This window comes from Podarcis melisellensis, assembly GCF_964234715.1.
Source record: "Podarcis melisellensis genome assembly, chromosome: 16".
In the NCBI taxonomy this organism is placed as follows: Eukaryota; Metazoa; Chordata; class Lepidosauria; order Squamata; family Lacertidae; genus Podarcis; species Podarcis melisellensis.
In genome coordinates, this window is record NC_138533.1 from 12,731,530 (window position 1) to 12,745,247 (window position 13,718).

A 13,718-nucleotide genomic window follows, 5' to 3' on the forward strand; every position below is an offset into this window, starting at 1 on the left:
GTTCCCTTCCAACTCTACAATTCTATTGTTCTATGACTGGTTCTACCAACTGAGCTGTCCCAGGTGTGGTCCTACCCTAGGCCTGCTTATTTCAATGAGTCTACTCTGCATATAATTTAGTTAAGATAAAACTTCATACTTTTGTAATAGGGTTGCGGAAACTTTTTCAGCCCAAGGACCATATTCCCTTTGGGACAACTTTATGAGGCCACATTGCAGTGGTGATTAGGGTCAGAAGCAAAAGTGAGTGAAGCAGCAAGTGTAAATTTTAGCATTGTGAAAGCAGGGTACTTTTTACACACACATTCTGTCCTCTATCCAGGGAAGCAAGAGACATGATCAGAACTCAATGACACATTCCAGCAGGCAGAAATATTCAAGGAGAGTGCAAAGCAGGGCTAGTGATGGGTGTGGCCTAGGGAGAGTTCTGAGGGCCTGCTAGAGAGGCCTGGAGGGCCACATTTGGCCCACAGCTCTGAGGTTCACCACCCCGCTTCATATGGGCCAGCTGTCTCCCACCGCCATAAAGCTCTGTCACAAGGAAGCATGCAAAAATATTATTTCATGTTTGAGTTACATTGTTTTCCAAGGTTTTTCTTTTCCCCCACTCCCCCAAAATTATTCTTTTACTCTCATCATCACTTATAATGTGATTCTCATTCTGCCAATGCCTGGCCATGTTTTATCAGGGTGAAATGGGTCCTTCTACCTGTTACCTTTTCACACCCTCACTTTCAATGTGTTATATGTTAGTACCAATTTTAGTATACATTTACTCCTGTTTTTATTTTGCGATCTGGTTCATCATATACTATCCTGATAATTCAGCAAATACTGGTGTATGAAGATCGAAGGTAGCACTCATTTCTCTCAATGCAGCAAAGAAATAGAAAGCTTTTCATCTTAAGTGTACCTAAAAGCCTGAAGAGGTTTCAAATCTTTTTATTACAAAATGATAATAGTGAAATAACGGTGAAACCTAATGAGAAACAGGAAAATCATTTTGTACAGCATAAATTATATACATATTCAGTGCCCCAACTTAATCCTTCTAACATGGAAGTGTTTGCCTTACGAACATTCTTTAGCATTGAAAGCTTCAAGGTTTGCAAAAAGAAGACGAATGCAGAGGACAAGGAGGAGGAAGAGACCGGAGCAACCTTGCTAGAGACGAGAGCAAAATGCAGTTCATATTGGTGCTTGTGAATGTGTATGGAATTTCATATGGCAGGTCGTTGCGGCTCTTAATTTATCCAAAGAGATGTTTGCTTCATGGATACACCAGAATCCTGGTAACAGAACTGTAAGAAAGGAGGAGGAGAAAATAGTTTAGCAGAAAGAAAACACTGCAGATCTTTAAAAAAACAAAACTGCACATTGAGATCAAAGGCATATGCCTCACAGTGACCCTTTCGAGAAGGCGAAACTGTAGTAGGACTAGTCTTCCTCTCTTGTTTTAGTTAATCTTATTTCTCTCATAGCATTTTAGGTTCCTTCTAAGAAGGTTCACTTAACATGGAATTTACCACTGCAGAATGCAACATGACCATTTCAATGCCTGTAAAAAGCAGCAGGTTAACAAAAGGGCACCTCCAGTTGACCTGTTTAGCAAGCGTTCATCCCGATATGTTTGCACAAAGCTTATGCAGAAGTTAGATTATATCCAGTCTTTATTGAGCATTTGCTCCAATTTCTCTGTGGGAAGAATAAAGGGTAACAAGTATTCTTCCTGCATCTGTCCTTATTTGCTTGCACGGTGGTCAGACATCTTCTCATTAATCATTCATTCTTCCTACACTTTCCAGTACATTTCACTGTCACTTTCCTAACCACAAAACATCCATTTCTTTCCTTCTTTTTAAGCAGGATCGTCGAGCTAGGGCGACTAAGTGCTTTAATTACACAAACCTAACTTTCTCAATGTCTGCTTGAATTCCTTCTACACAATGCCGACAGTCTAGAGGCAGCCAAATTTGTGGAGAAATGTATATTTATGACCCATGGCATCTAAATGGAACTTCCATGTACAAGTGAAATGTACCTGTGAACAGCTGCTGCTGAGGCAAATGCCATGGAGGGCAGGGGAGGCTGTTGCTTTCACAGTAGGAAATAGATTGTAGATTTAATAAAAATGTATTTGGAAAAAAAAAAGGAAATAGATTGTAGAAAAGGAGGAGGTGCTCATAAGTATGGTTATGGAAACTCCCAGTTTTAAAACAATACATCCAAATAAAAGACATGTCCAGCTTCCTAGCTGACCTACGGGTCACAGCACATAGCTGTCATAGATTCTACGGGGATTGAACCTGCAGCCTCGGCAGTTTCAGCACCATGCTCTAACTGACTGAGCTATCCAGTCATGATCTTCCCAGTTGCTTGTTTCAGTATTAATCATTCGCAGCTTGGCCTTTTGATTTAGTGATGCTACTTCATAAAGAATAGCCAAGTCAATTACAATTCATCCCAACCTCTCACCCCTTTCCATAATTTGACACACAAAAAATCCAGTTCTGTGGGAGATAACTTACACATCTTCTCATTATCTGCCATTTTGCAAAAAAGGTACAAAGCCCCATATGTATTCCACAAGACAGATAAGGAAGCTCTTTTATTTTATTTTTAAAAAATGGATTTTAACAACGTTCCAATCTGCCTTAATTGGTTTTGCAACAGATCGGCACCGTCATTAGCACTCATTAATCTGCTCGTTCACAGCTATCTCGAAGCTCAACGGAATGTTGTTTCCCATATTAACCAGGAGGTCAGATGAGATTAATGCAGGGTTACCTGTAATTAGTAAACATTTATTCAGATTGTAAAAGGTAAAAGCTTGACAAACCCCCCCCTCCCCAGGCACTCTATGTAATAATTGGTCGTTTTATGATTACTTTGAAGAAACACTTGGATGGAAACAGAAGCCAAATTAAAATAAGACATATGAATACAGCATTTAAATGCCGTTAAGGTCAAATACTGATTTACCTGCATTAGCTCATGCAGATTTATTTATTTTTAAAGATCCTGACAGTTTAGTAGAGCAGCAAAAGTGAAACCAGATGATAATTATGTAGCAGGAAAATTATTTAGAAGGACAGTTGGAGAAACTTGACATTTCCAGACAAAGATCAATACAGCAATTACTCGACAGTTGCGGAACAATTTAAAATGCAGAAAAGTCAACGTACTTGTTAACAGCAGCAAAAGAAGTGTACGAAGGTATCTGAGAAATGATAAGATCTGAAGGGAATGGATGACCAGAAATAAAAGAATAAAGTCTTAAAAAGCACAAATTTCCAATAGAAACTTGTAGATGGCTTCAGATTAGCTAAGGCAGGGGTGGGGAATCAGCAGCCATAGGCCCTTGGCTATGCCCACTAAGCCTCCCCATTGGGTCCCACAAGGCCATTTTGCCCAAGCTACGCCCACCTGTGGGTGTTATGTACTGAAGTTCTCACCCTGGGCCAGCAGGGGGATACTGTAGATGGTTATGCAAATGAAGGATCGCAAAGTGATGTTCAGTGATTGGATAGTTTTGTATGCAAATGAAGGATCGAAAAGTGACGTTCAGTGATTGGATAGTTTTAGAAACTGGCAACAGTTGCATTGTTCTGGAGCTCTATATAAGCAGGCTGACTGAGCTCCTCAGCCTAGTTCTGTTCTGGCATCTGAATAAAGAAGAGCTGTTTAAAGAATCGCTGTGTCGTCTGACATGTTTGCCCACAACTTAACAGTGGGGCAGGTAATGGCGCAGCTGGACCAGAAGTGGGGAAGCAAAGCCCCATGTTTTGTGTGTGTGTGTGTTTGTGTGTGTGTGTGTGTAAGCACGCAGTGATCAACTAATTTTCAAGGCTTGCAAAGCGTTCTGTCATGATAACAAATATAATGAATTGATTTGACAATTGTTTCAGGTCGCATCCACACCATACATTTAAAAGCACATGGCTTCCTTCCTACTCCAAGAATCCTGGGAACTGTCATTTACCCCTCACAAAGCTACAATTCCCAGCACCCTTAAACTACAGTTCCCATTCTTCGAGGGGTAAGCTACAGCGCTTATAATTCTTTGAAGGAAATAATGTGCTTTAAAGGTACGGCACATACGCAACCTCAGGGGATGTAAAAACATACCTCCGGCATTTCAGAGGGGGAAAAGGTTGTGAGCTCAGCTTCGCCTCTTATTCCACACTGCTGAGGACAGGAGGGGGTCCCCCCCCCGGCTTGTTTTCATTTAGCTCTGCAGCAGTCTGTTCAACACAGATTTAAAAGCCAGAGCTGTTTGTTCTTTTGGCTTAAATATATATTAGAAAAACAACAGCGCACAGTTGTCTGACAGTATGTCACCAACATTTCAAAACATACTTTGGCTCTTGCAATGTGGGAGATGCAGGCTGTGGATAAAGGACACATTCATTTCTCCTCAAGAGTTGGCTTCTAAGGGAGGAACAGGACCCAAAGAGGATGAGAATGGGAGTAGGTTTATTTACTTACTTACTGAATTGCTCCATTGATAGCCCACCTTTCCTGCAAGGAGCTAAAGGTGGCCTGCTCTCCATATTTCCCTCACAACAACCCCACGAGGTAGGCTTGGCTGAGAGAGTGATGTTGTCCCAACATTTCCCAGTGAGCATCAAGGTGGAATGGGGATTTGAATATTGCTCTCCCAAATCCTAGTCCAGCAGCCTAACAGGGGAACTTTTTTGAACCAAGGGGCCATGTCTAGGGCTGTGCAATAAATCGTCATACAGTCAAACATCGGTTCCCGAATGCCTCCGTTATAGTACGTTTCGGCTCCCAAACGCCAAAAACCCGGAAGTAAATGCTCCAGTTCTCAGAACATTTCTTGGAACCCAAACGTCTGATGCGGCTTTCACTTGAGTGCAAGAAGCTCTTCCAACCAGTCAGAAGCTGCGCCTCGGTTGTCGAGCGTTTCAAAAGTTGAACAGTCTTCCGGAAAGGATTACAACTGAGGTTTGGCTGTACTGTTGAATACCTTGATTACCGGTATTGAAATAACATCGTGGTAAGTGTTTCAAAAAGGCAGTACAGTGGTGTCTCGCAAGACGAAAATAATCCGTTCCGCGAGTCTCTTCGTCTAGCGGTTTTTTTGTCTTGCGAAGCAACCCTATTAGCGACTTAGCAGATTAGCGCTATTAGCGGCTATTAAAGGCTTAGCGGCTTAGAAAAGGGGGGGAGCGAAAAAAACCGCAAGACTCGCAAGACGTTTTCGTCTTGCGAAGCAAGCCCATAGGGAAATTCGTCTTGCGAAAACCCTTTCGTCTAGCGGGTTTTTCGTCTTGCGAGGCATTTGTCTTGCGGGGCACCACTGTATACCTGTGAACAAAAGGTGGACACTTAACAGCTTCCCAGGGGTACTCTCAGCTGAACCCATACTTTAGTTAGGTACTTTGCAGGTAATTTGCAGGCACTGTGTCTCCAGCTTTGTTTGTTCTCTGCTTCCTCCCTCCTAAGAAATGCAGATAAGGCCACACACAAACCAGCAAACTCTTTTAGTTTCACCGGTATCTTCCCACTTGTTGTTGTTGTTTAGTCGTATCTGACTCTTCGTGACGCCATGGACCAGAGCACGGCCAGGCACTCATATGCCTGTTGTCTTTGTCCATGGAGTTTTCTTGGCAGGGATACTGGAGTGGCTTGCCGGTTCCTGCTCCAGGTGGATTACGTTTGGTCAAAACTCTCCACTATGACCTGTCCATCTTGGGTGGCCCTGCACGGCATAGCTCATAGCTTCTCTGAGTTATTCAAGCCCCTTCGCCAAGGCAAGGCAGTGATCCATGAAGGGGATCTTCCCACTTAGAGCTCAGCTATTTATGCAGAGTCTGCTAACAATCCAGGAGGAACCCCTCACGACTGGACTTCTTTCTTTTGTGCCACCTGGGACCTTCTGCATGGAAAGCAGATGTCCTGTCCCTGAGCTATGGCCCTTTGCCCTTACCCATACTTGGGAGGCTGAGAGTTGGGAAGACTTACCAAAGGGGAAGACTCAGCCATGGCAGGCCTACAAGGGCTTCTTCAGTCGGAAGGAGTCTACTTTGGACGAGATAGGCCTGCCCTTATAGAAGCCAATGCGTTCACGTCTCTTGGGCAGGGTGTGGTACAATCCCAACCTCTCTTCTATACTCCTCTTCTCCTGCTGGCTCCTCAGAGGGGTCTGGACCACTCTGGGACCTTCTGGGATTTCTTGAACGGAAGCCTCCGTGTCATCAGGTGTGGCGTTGGCTTCCAACATGGTGTCCCTGGGAGGAAAAGGAGCACAGTGGAAGGAAGCAAAAAACCAGCCAACCCAGAAGTGAGATTTAACCCTCAGGCTGAAAAAGGTGGTCCAGCCATGTTTTAGGCACGTGCCTCCCCTGTAAATGGAGCATGAAACTGAAATGCTATATGCAAATCATTTTTTTAAAAAGGACGTTGCCAACACAGAGCATTGCTTGGACCAAGGAAATAGGACTTGCCTGTGACATAGCACCCTGTATTCCAATATGTTGTTGGACTACAACTCCCATCATCCCTGACTGGCTAAAAATAGCTAGGGAATATGGTATTTGTAGTCCAACATTTGGGGACCCAAGAACACCAATATAACTAATGAAACAGGAGTTAGCCAAACCATGACACTACGGCCATCAGCAGGAGAGTAACATATCGTATTGATTTATGTGCCAAGAGTCTGTCACCGCTCCCTGTCGCTTGCAAAAGATGGGAAGGAGTGAAAGCTGGGCTTTCTGAAACTTTTCACAAAACATTTACTATACCAGGCAAAAAAGTGAACCATCAGTGGAGCTACCATCTTGCTATATAAGAGCTAGTTCGTTTTCCTGTGAGGAGGCTCCTAAGGCATCCTCAATTCACATGAAAAACCCAAGAACATTTCTGCCTCAAGAAGAGCTCTGCTGGATCAGGCCACCTAGTCATAGAACTGTAGAGTTGGAAGGGACCCCAAGGGTCATCTAGTCCAACCCCCTGCAAGGCAAGAATCTTTCCAGCCTCTTGTTCTCATTATGGACAACCAGATGACTGTGGGAATCCCACAAACTGGACCTGAGTGCAACCACAATCTTCCCACTATACTATACTGCTGCTAAGAGGCTAGATTCCCAGGATATGGTCCTAAAAACACATGATCTGTCTAGCAAGCTTGCTAATGCAAAGCTCATCTTTGTCCTGATACCACCAGGATGGAAGACTGGAAGCCCCACATACGCCGTCTTGAGCTACATCTTGGGCAGAAGGCAAAATATAAAATGTAATGAATCATAGCCAAGCAAAGCTAGATGTCTCTTTAACCAGAGAACGACCTAGACCCACACAACTGCGCCACCTGCTGCCAATGAGAGGCAACACACTTTCAATGCATTTTACCAATTTATCCCAATACAGTGGTACCTCGGGTTACATACACTTCAGGTTACAGACTCCGCTAACCCAGAAATAGTGCTTCAGGTTAAGAACTTTGCTTCAGGATGAGAACAGAAATCGTGCTCCGGCAGTGCGGCAGCAGTAGGAGGCCCCATTAGCTAAAGTGGTGCTTCAGGTTAAGAACAGTTTCAGGTTAAGTACGGACCTCCAGAACGAATTAAGTACTTAACCTGAGGTACCACTGTATGACGAGAAGTCGAAACTCATTTTAAATGAAAAAGAAACTGCTGCTAAAAAGCTTGCAGGGCACAGTCTTTTTTTTTTTTTTTTGGCCAAACTTTAAAATTTCCAAATGAAAGAGCATGCTCTAAACAATCATTAGATTCAGAACAGCAGAAGGAAAGTAACATGTCATCATAAAAACACCCTATCCAGTTTTAGAAAACTAAAAACAACAACAGGGAGTGGGGGGCTGATTCGTTTCTTGATGAGTAGCTATGTCGGTCTATTACAAGACACTCAAAGGTTTCATGGCACCTTAGAAATGAACAACTTACTTAAATATATTTATCATCTTTCAATATTTTCCCAAAGCAGCATACAATACTGGAGGGGGAAAACAGCCTGGGGGAAATCAGCCAAAAACATGTACAACTTTAACAATATACTATACAGTATAATAATTGTAAGAAACCATAAGAAGCAAGTAATTACTAAGCAAGAAACCATAAAACCATCATATCTATTTCAGCAAGCCAACCAAGTCAGAGAGGAAGGCTGCAATGCTAACCCTGTTTACCTGGGAATAAACCCCTACTGCAAATCAGTAAAACTTAGCTTCTGACACAGACAAGTTAGCATTGTAACTTATATTAGATATGCACACATCTCTAAAGTGTTGAACACAAACTACCCACATAAAAATGTCTTTAGAAACTGCACTGCTTGAATGAAGTTGCAAGAAAACACCCAACAACACTTGTATAAAGAGCATTTAGGTTGAACGCCCCCCTGCTTCCCGCCCCCTTACTAACTAGCCAGCCAGTCAGATCCAGTCCTGCTTTCCTACAAATTGGAACAAAGTCAGCCAGTTTTTTCATTGGTCTGCTTGATTCCTGCCTTTCTCCACATGGCCATGGATGCCTCTTGGCAAGAGCTGGGGGATTACCGTAAATGATTTGTTGAGCCATTAAAAGGCCAGGATGGAGCAGCTGTAGTAGCTCTTTTAAAGAGATTGTGGATTGAATCCTATGCTGGCCGTACTCAGAGTAAGGTTATTCCGTATTCCGGAGACAGTCCCTGGATTTAGAAATCAGCCCCCATACAAAATCCATTGAAGTTGAAAAGCGTCCCCGGATTCATTGAAAAAAATCTGGTAACCTTCACTCAGAGTAGACCCACTGAATTTAATGAGCATGACTACCTTGAGTTCATTAATTGCAGCTGATCAAGTCTGTGCAAGACTAGCATTGGATAAAACCCTAGATTGACCATTGTCCGGGGAGGGATTGGTTCTACCTTCCTTATTCCACTCTCCAGCTCTGAGAGAGGACTTTTGGGCGTGTAAATACTAACACTGTCAGCTTTGGGCACTACTTCTGGATGTTGAAGTTATTAGATAGCTTTACTTGACCTTTGGGTGATCTTTATGCTCACTTACAATATGGCCTACATTAAACTGTTAATTGTTGGTGGGGGGGGGGTTTCTAGTGTTAATGCTGTAGTCATATTACTTATGGATTGTCACTGTATGACTATTTAGCCTTTTTTTTAAAAAAAAATGTGAACGACAAATACATTTGTGGAAAATAGGGTATATAAATAAATTGACTATGACATTATTCATTCTGTTACTGCTAGCCGTTTTACTCCTAAATATCCACACTATTCAATTATCGATATTCTAAATGGGGGGGGGGGAATCACCAACTGTAAAGGTGTCTGTAAAGGCCTTCATTAGTGCCTCAAACCCTGAGCTTTCATTATTATCCTTTTTAAAGTACCATATTGGCCCGAATATAAGCAGCACCCAAATATAAGCCGCACCTTTAAAATTCAAGGGGGGAAATAAAAAAAGACAATCCCCTAATAAATGTGTCCCTAAGTCGATCCTGGGAAATGTAGTTTCTCCCAAGTGGTGTTTCAATAGTTTCCCTGTGGGCTTCTTGGATGTGGCACGAGCAGGAGATGGTAAGAGACCTCTTTCTCGTCCCTGCTCCTGTTTTCCCCCAAATTGTGTCAGCAGCAGTAGCCAGGCATGTGGGGCAGGAAAAAGGGGTTTGGAGGGTGAGTTGGGAAGGAAAGGGTATTGGAGGAGCAGGGGCCAGGCAGGGAGGCTTATGGGGAGATAAGGGAGGGAAGCTTGGGGATTAGGGCTGCAGTTGGTGGCCTCCAGTCCAAATTCAGATTAGCTCAAAAACAAGCAGTTATTTTTCACTTTTGCACAGGAAGGGGAATAGCATGGCTTATTTCTGATGCAACCGTTTGAGGAGGTGGGGGGTCACCTATTACTGCTTTGCAACCTTAGGGCTACATTCACATTGAACAGACATCTGTGCCTTTGAAACACAAAAAAATGTTGTGCTTAAAATACTTGTATTGTCTTCAGGGCAAGTCCCATGGTCTGCAACTGACCTGGGCTCGGGGGAGCAGTGGGTGGGCTGCGCGCCATGGCCCGCGCTCCCAGTTGCAGGGAGGGGGGAGAGCTGTGCTGCTTTGCCGGCGGCCTCCCCCCCTTCCCACGGCTCAGGGGAAGTTTGGGAGCAGCAGGCGGGCTGCACGCCATGGCCCAGGCTCCCGGGCTGTTTGCTTGGTGGTGGGGGAGCCACTCCGCTTTGCTGGCAGTGTAAGGTCGCGAATATGAATATAAGCCCCACTTTAACTTTTACTGTCAGAATTTGTTCCCTCCCCCCAATGTTTTTAGTGATTCTTATTTTCAATTGTAAGCTGCTTTGATTCCCATCGGGGGGAAAGGCGGGGTATCAATAAATTAATAACAACAAGAGATTCAAGTTTGATTGCGCTCCTCAGAGGAAGCACATACAGTGGTACCTCGGGTTACAAACTTAATTCGTTCCGGAGGTCCATTCTTAACCCGAAACCGTTCTTAACCTGAGGCGTGCTTTCGCTTATGGGGCCTCCCGCTGCCGCCAGCGTGCAATTTGCGTTCTCATCCTGGGGCAAAGTTCTCAAACTGTGGGACTACTTCCGGGTTAGTGGAGTTTGTAACCCGAAGTGTTTGTAACCTGAGATACCACTGTAGATAACTGTGCACCAATTTATTTGGGATGTTTCAAAGTATAACTCTATGTGTTCTGCCAACAGTTAACAAGAGATTAAAGAGGACACAAGTACAGGAATGTAACAGGATTTATTGTAACAGATTTAAGTCTCCGGAGTGCTGCCATCTTGAACTACATCCTCTGTGATGGCTGGGAAGCAGCAGAGAGTCTATTTCAGGACATTGGTCCCCATGGAAGATTGGACTTGGAGAGAACTCTTCCCTGGAATGGAGGAAGCCATGCAACTGGGGAGGAAGTAGCACCTGTGCTTCAGGGCTGATGAGGGTTGGTCCACTCCTCCTTCCTCATTCTCTGGTCTTGTAGCTTTCCAAGTTCTTCAGGATCCAGCCTGATGGGACCAGGAATGCTATGAAGAAGGTGGTCAGGCCAATAACCGTCTCCTGTACAAGAGAAGACAAAAGCAGCAGTGCTCAGCCCTAAGACTTGAGGGAAGGAAGGATCAGCACCAAGCAGACGCCCCAGGGCTAGATCCAATCCTCTAAATGCCAGCGCTAGAGATAAGAGTTTCTAGTGACGATTTGCATATTCAAAGAAACAGCCACAGCTGAAGCTACTACATGTGAAAACACTACTCTATAACGCTTAAAAATAAATTTTAAAAAATCAGACATGGCTGTTCACATCTCCAGCTACAAGACACCACTGAGAGCTGACAGAGAACATCAGCTAAGCACAGGAAGCAAGAGATTAATGGATTACTTGGTAGGCCCAAAAGGCTCTCTGTAACAAATGACATCTATAAAAGCTCTGTGTTATATGCATTATGCAAACATTCTCACCAGAAGCCCTCTCCTCACACCGCCCATCCTTTAGGTGCCCAGGTCCTCACAAACCTCCCTGCACTGCAGTCCACAAGGGACGTCTGTCCTCACTCACCCTCAATCTCTTGCCCAACTTCAACTCCTTCTTAGCAGCAAGCTTGATTGATACACATCATACCACCCAACCAAACACCTTTCAATGACCAATCTTTCAATGACCACGACAGTTTAAAGGGGCACGATAACTGCTTTAGATGTGCAGCACAGGAAGGGCCTATGCTGAATACCAGTGACACGTCTAACGTGTCTGTATCCCTCCCACCCACCTAGTTTTTTGAACAGCACAAGATCACCTCCCCAAGTGCACACTAATCCAAATATCATTTTATTTGGGATAATTTATGATTTACGCAACCCATTTTCATGAGAAACGGCGGTGGTCCGCGCCACCTGTTTTCTGGGAAGCTTTTCCTCCTGGTTCTGTATTTCTGTTACGTTTTCTCGTCTCCAATATTTTTTTTTTAAACGGAATCCTCCTCCTCCCCATAACCCTCCCCCGGTGCCTCCTTACCACGGGCCCTATAGGATCCTTGGGGGCCTTGGCAGTGATGCCTCTGGCAGGCTGGGGAGCCAGGCTAGGCAGCCTGAGCGCCGCTCTTCTCAGCAACTGCAGGGACATGATGAGGCCGAGAGATGCAACCTTCCTCCTCTCCTCCGGTACGAAGCAAGAACAAGATGGCGGCTGACCATAGAGCTCTAACAGGAGCCGGGACTTCCTTTATAAACGAGATCGGCAGCCGCCATTGGCCAACGTATTCAATTCCATAGAGGAGAAAATAGAGCGGCTCTTAGAGTCAGAGCCCCGAACTTCCGGGAGGGGAGGAACGCCGCCATCTTGGCTTATATGGAATGGCGCCGCTCTATTCCTTAGCACCTCTGTGGTGAAATGTGCCGCCCGCCCCCCTCCCCACTCATGTGCTTTGGAATCTGAAAAAAAAAAATCAACTCTGGCGGTGGTGTCACTCTAGACCTACACATCTCTATGGAAAATCCTCCCCTGCCAGCATACCGGAAGTGTCATTAGCACCGTTATAGTATTGCGCCCTCTTGCAGACATGATAGAAGGGGCGGGGAGTGGCTTCAGAAAAGGGCAGTCAGAAAGGCGACGTCAAGTTACGTAGAAAGTGGCGCGAGATCTACGAAGCAGAGAGCTTTGCTAAGAGTCCTGTACAGTAGTTGTGTCTTAGCCGATCTCCTGCGGTGGTTGCTTGCTTTCCATGTCTTCCCACAATTCACTGCTTCGGTTGCCATTCGCCTAGCCATGCCTACAATACACTTAATTGCATATTCCTATTCGTTTATTTTATCAAATATATATCCCTGATTTTAGTTGAGATTCTTGTATTGGAGGGAGGTGGACTAGATGGTCCTTGGGGTCCCTTTCAACTCTATGATTCATGGGCAGAGCACTTGCTTTGTACACAAAAATTCCAGACTGAGCCTCTGTCGTTTCCTGCTCGGACGAGGAGAGACGCCTGTGGACACAGCTGCTGCCAGTCAGTGTGGACGCTGCTGAACTGGATGGAGCATTTATTTGATTGACTTTAAGACAGTTTCCTTTGTTCCTACTTAATACAGTCCTTCATTCAGAACCATGAGGACTGGACTCTTAGTTTTTCTTTTCAGGGGAACGACTGCAGCTCAGTGGTTTGCATGTTGGACATCTCCAGGCAGGGGTTGGGAAAGTTTTCTGCTCTATAACTCTGGTGAGTTACAGCCACTTGTCAACAGTACAGAGCTAGCAGTGCCAAAGTGACCTCCCTGGGGTAGTGTGTATGGAGGGCCTGGGCTGCCCGGACAAGACCCCCCTCTCAGCCTCAATTATGTGAACCAAAGGAAAGGAAATCAAGACATTTGGCAGCTTAGCTGCAGGAGTTGCTGGAAGGAGGCATCCAAGATGCCATCCAACCATCTTAGGGACTCCAGATTTGTGTAGGGTTTTCCCTCTTAGCCTTTTCTCCTCCTGAATATACCCTGCATGGCTGCAGAGGTTTAGGATCAGAGTATTCCTTCTCCTGGGACGTGGGTGGCACTGTGGGTTAAACCACAGAGCCTAGGACTTGCCGATCAGAAGGTCAGCGATTCGAATCCCCGTGTCGGGGTGAGCTCCCATTGCTCGGTCCCTGCTCCTGCCAACCTAGCAGTTTGAAAACACGTCAAAGTGGAAGTAGATAAATAGGTACCGCTCTGGCAGGAAGGTAAACAGCTTTTCCGTGCGCTG

At 44.9% G+C, this 13,718-nt stretch overlaps 2 long non-coding RNA genes across 2 annotated transcripts; both read right to left on the reverse strand.

The window, feature by feature from the left end:
- Positions 1 to 994: 994 nt before the first annotated feature.
- On the reverse strand, positions 995 to 8,371 carry LOC309358767. The gene is made up of 3 exons (XR_014163577.1): positions 8,292 to 8,371; positions 5,989 to 6,254; positions 995 to 1,301 (listed from the first exon to the last, which is right to left on the reverse strand). It is a non-coding gene; the product is annotated as an uncharacterized lncRNA (long non-coding RNA).
- A 2,354-nt stretch (positions 8,372 to 10,725) lies between these two features.
- LOC309359324 lies at positions 10,726 to 12,391 on the reverse strand. Its single transcript, XR_014163816.1, has 2 exons — positions 12,009 to 12,391; positions 10,726 to 11,056 (listed from the first exon to the last, which is right to left on the reverse strand). It is a non-coding gene; the product is annotated as an uncharacterized lncRNA (long non-coding RNA).
- Positions 12,392 to 13,718: the final 1,327 nt, after the last annotated feature.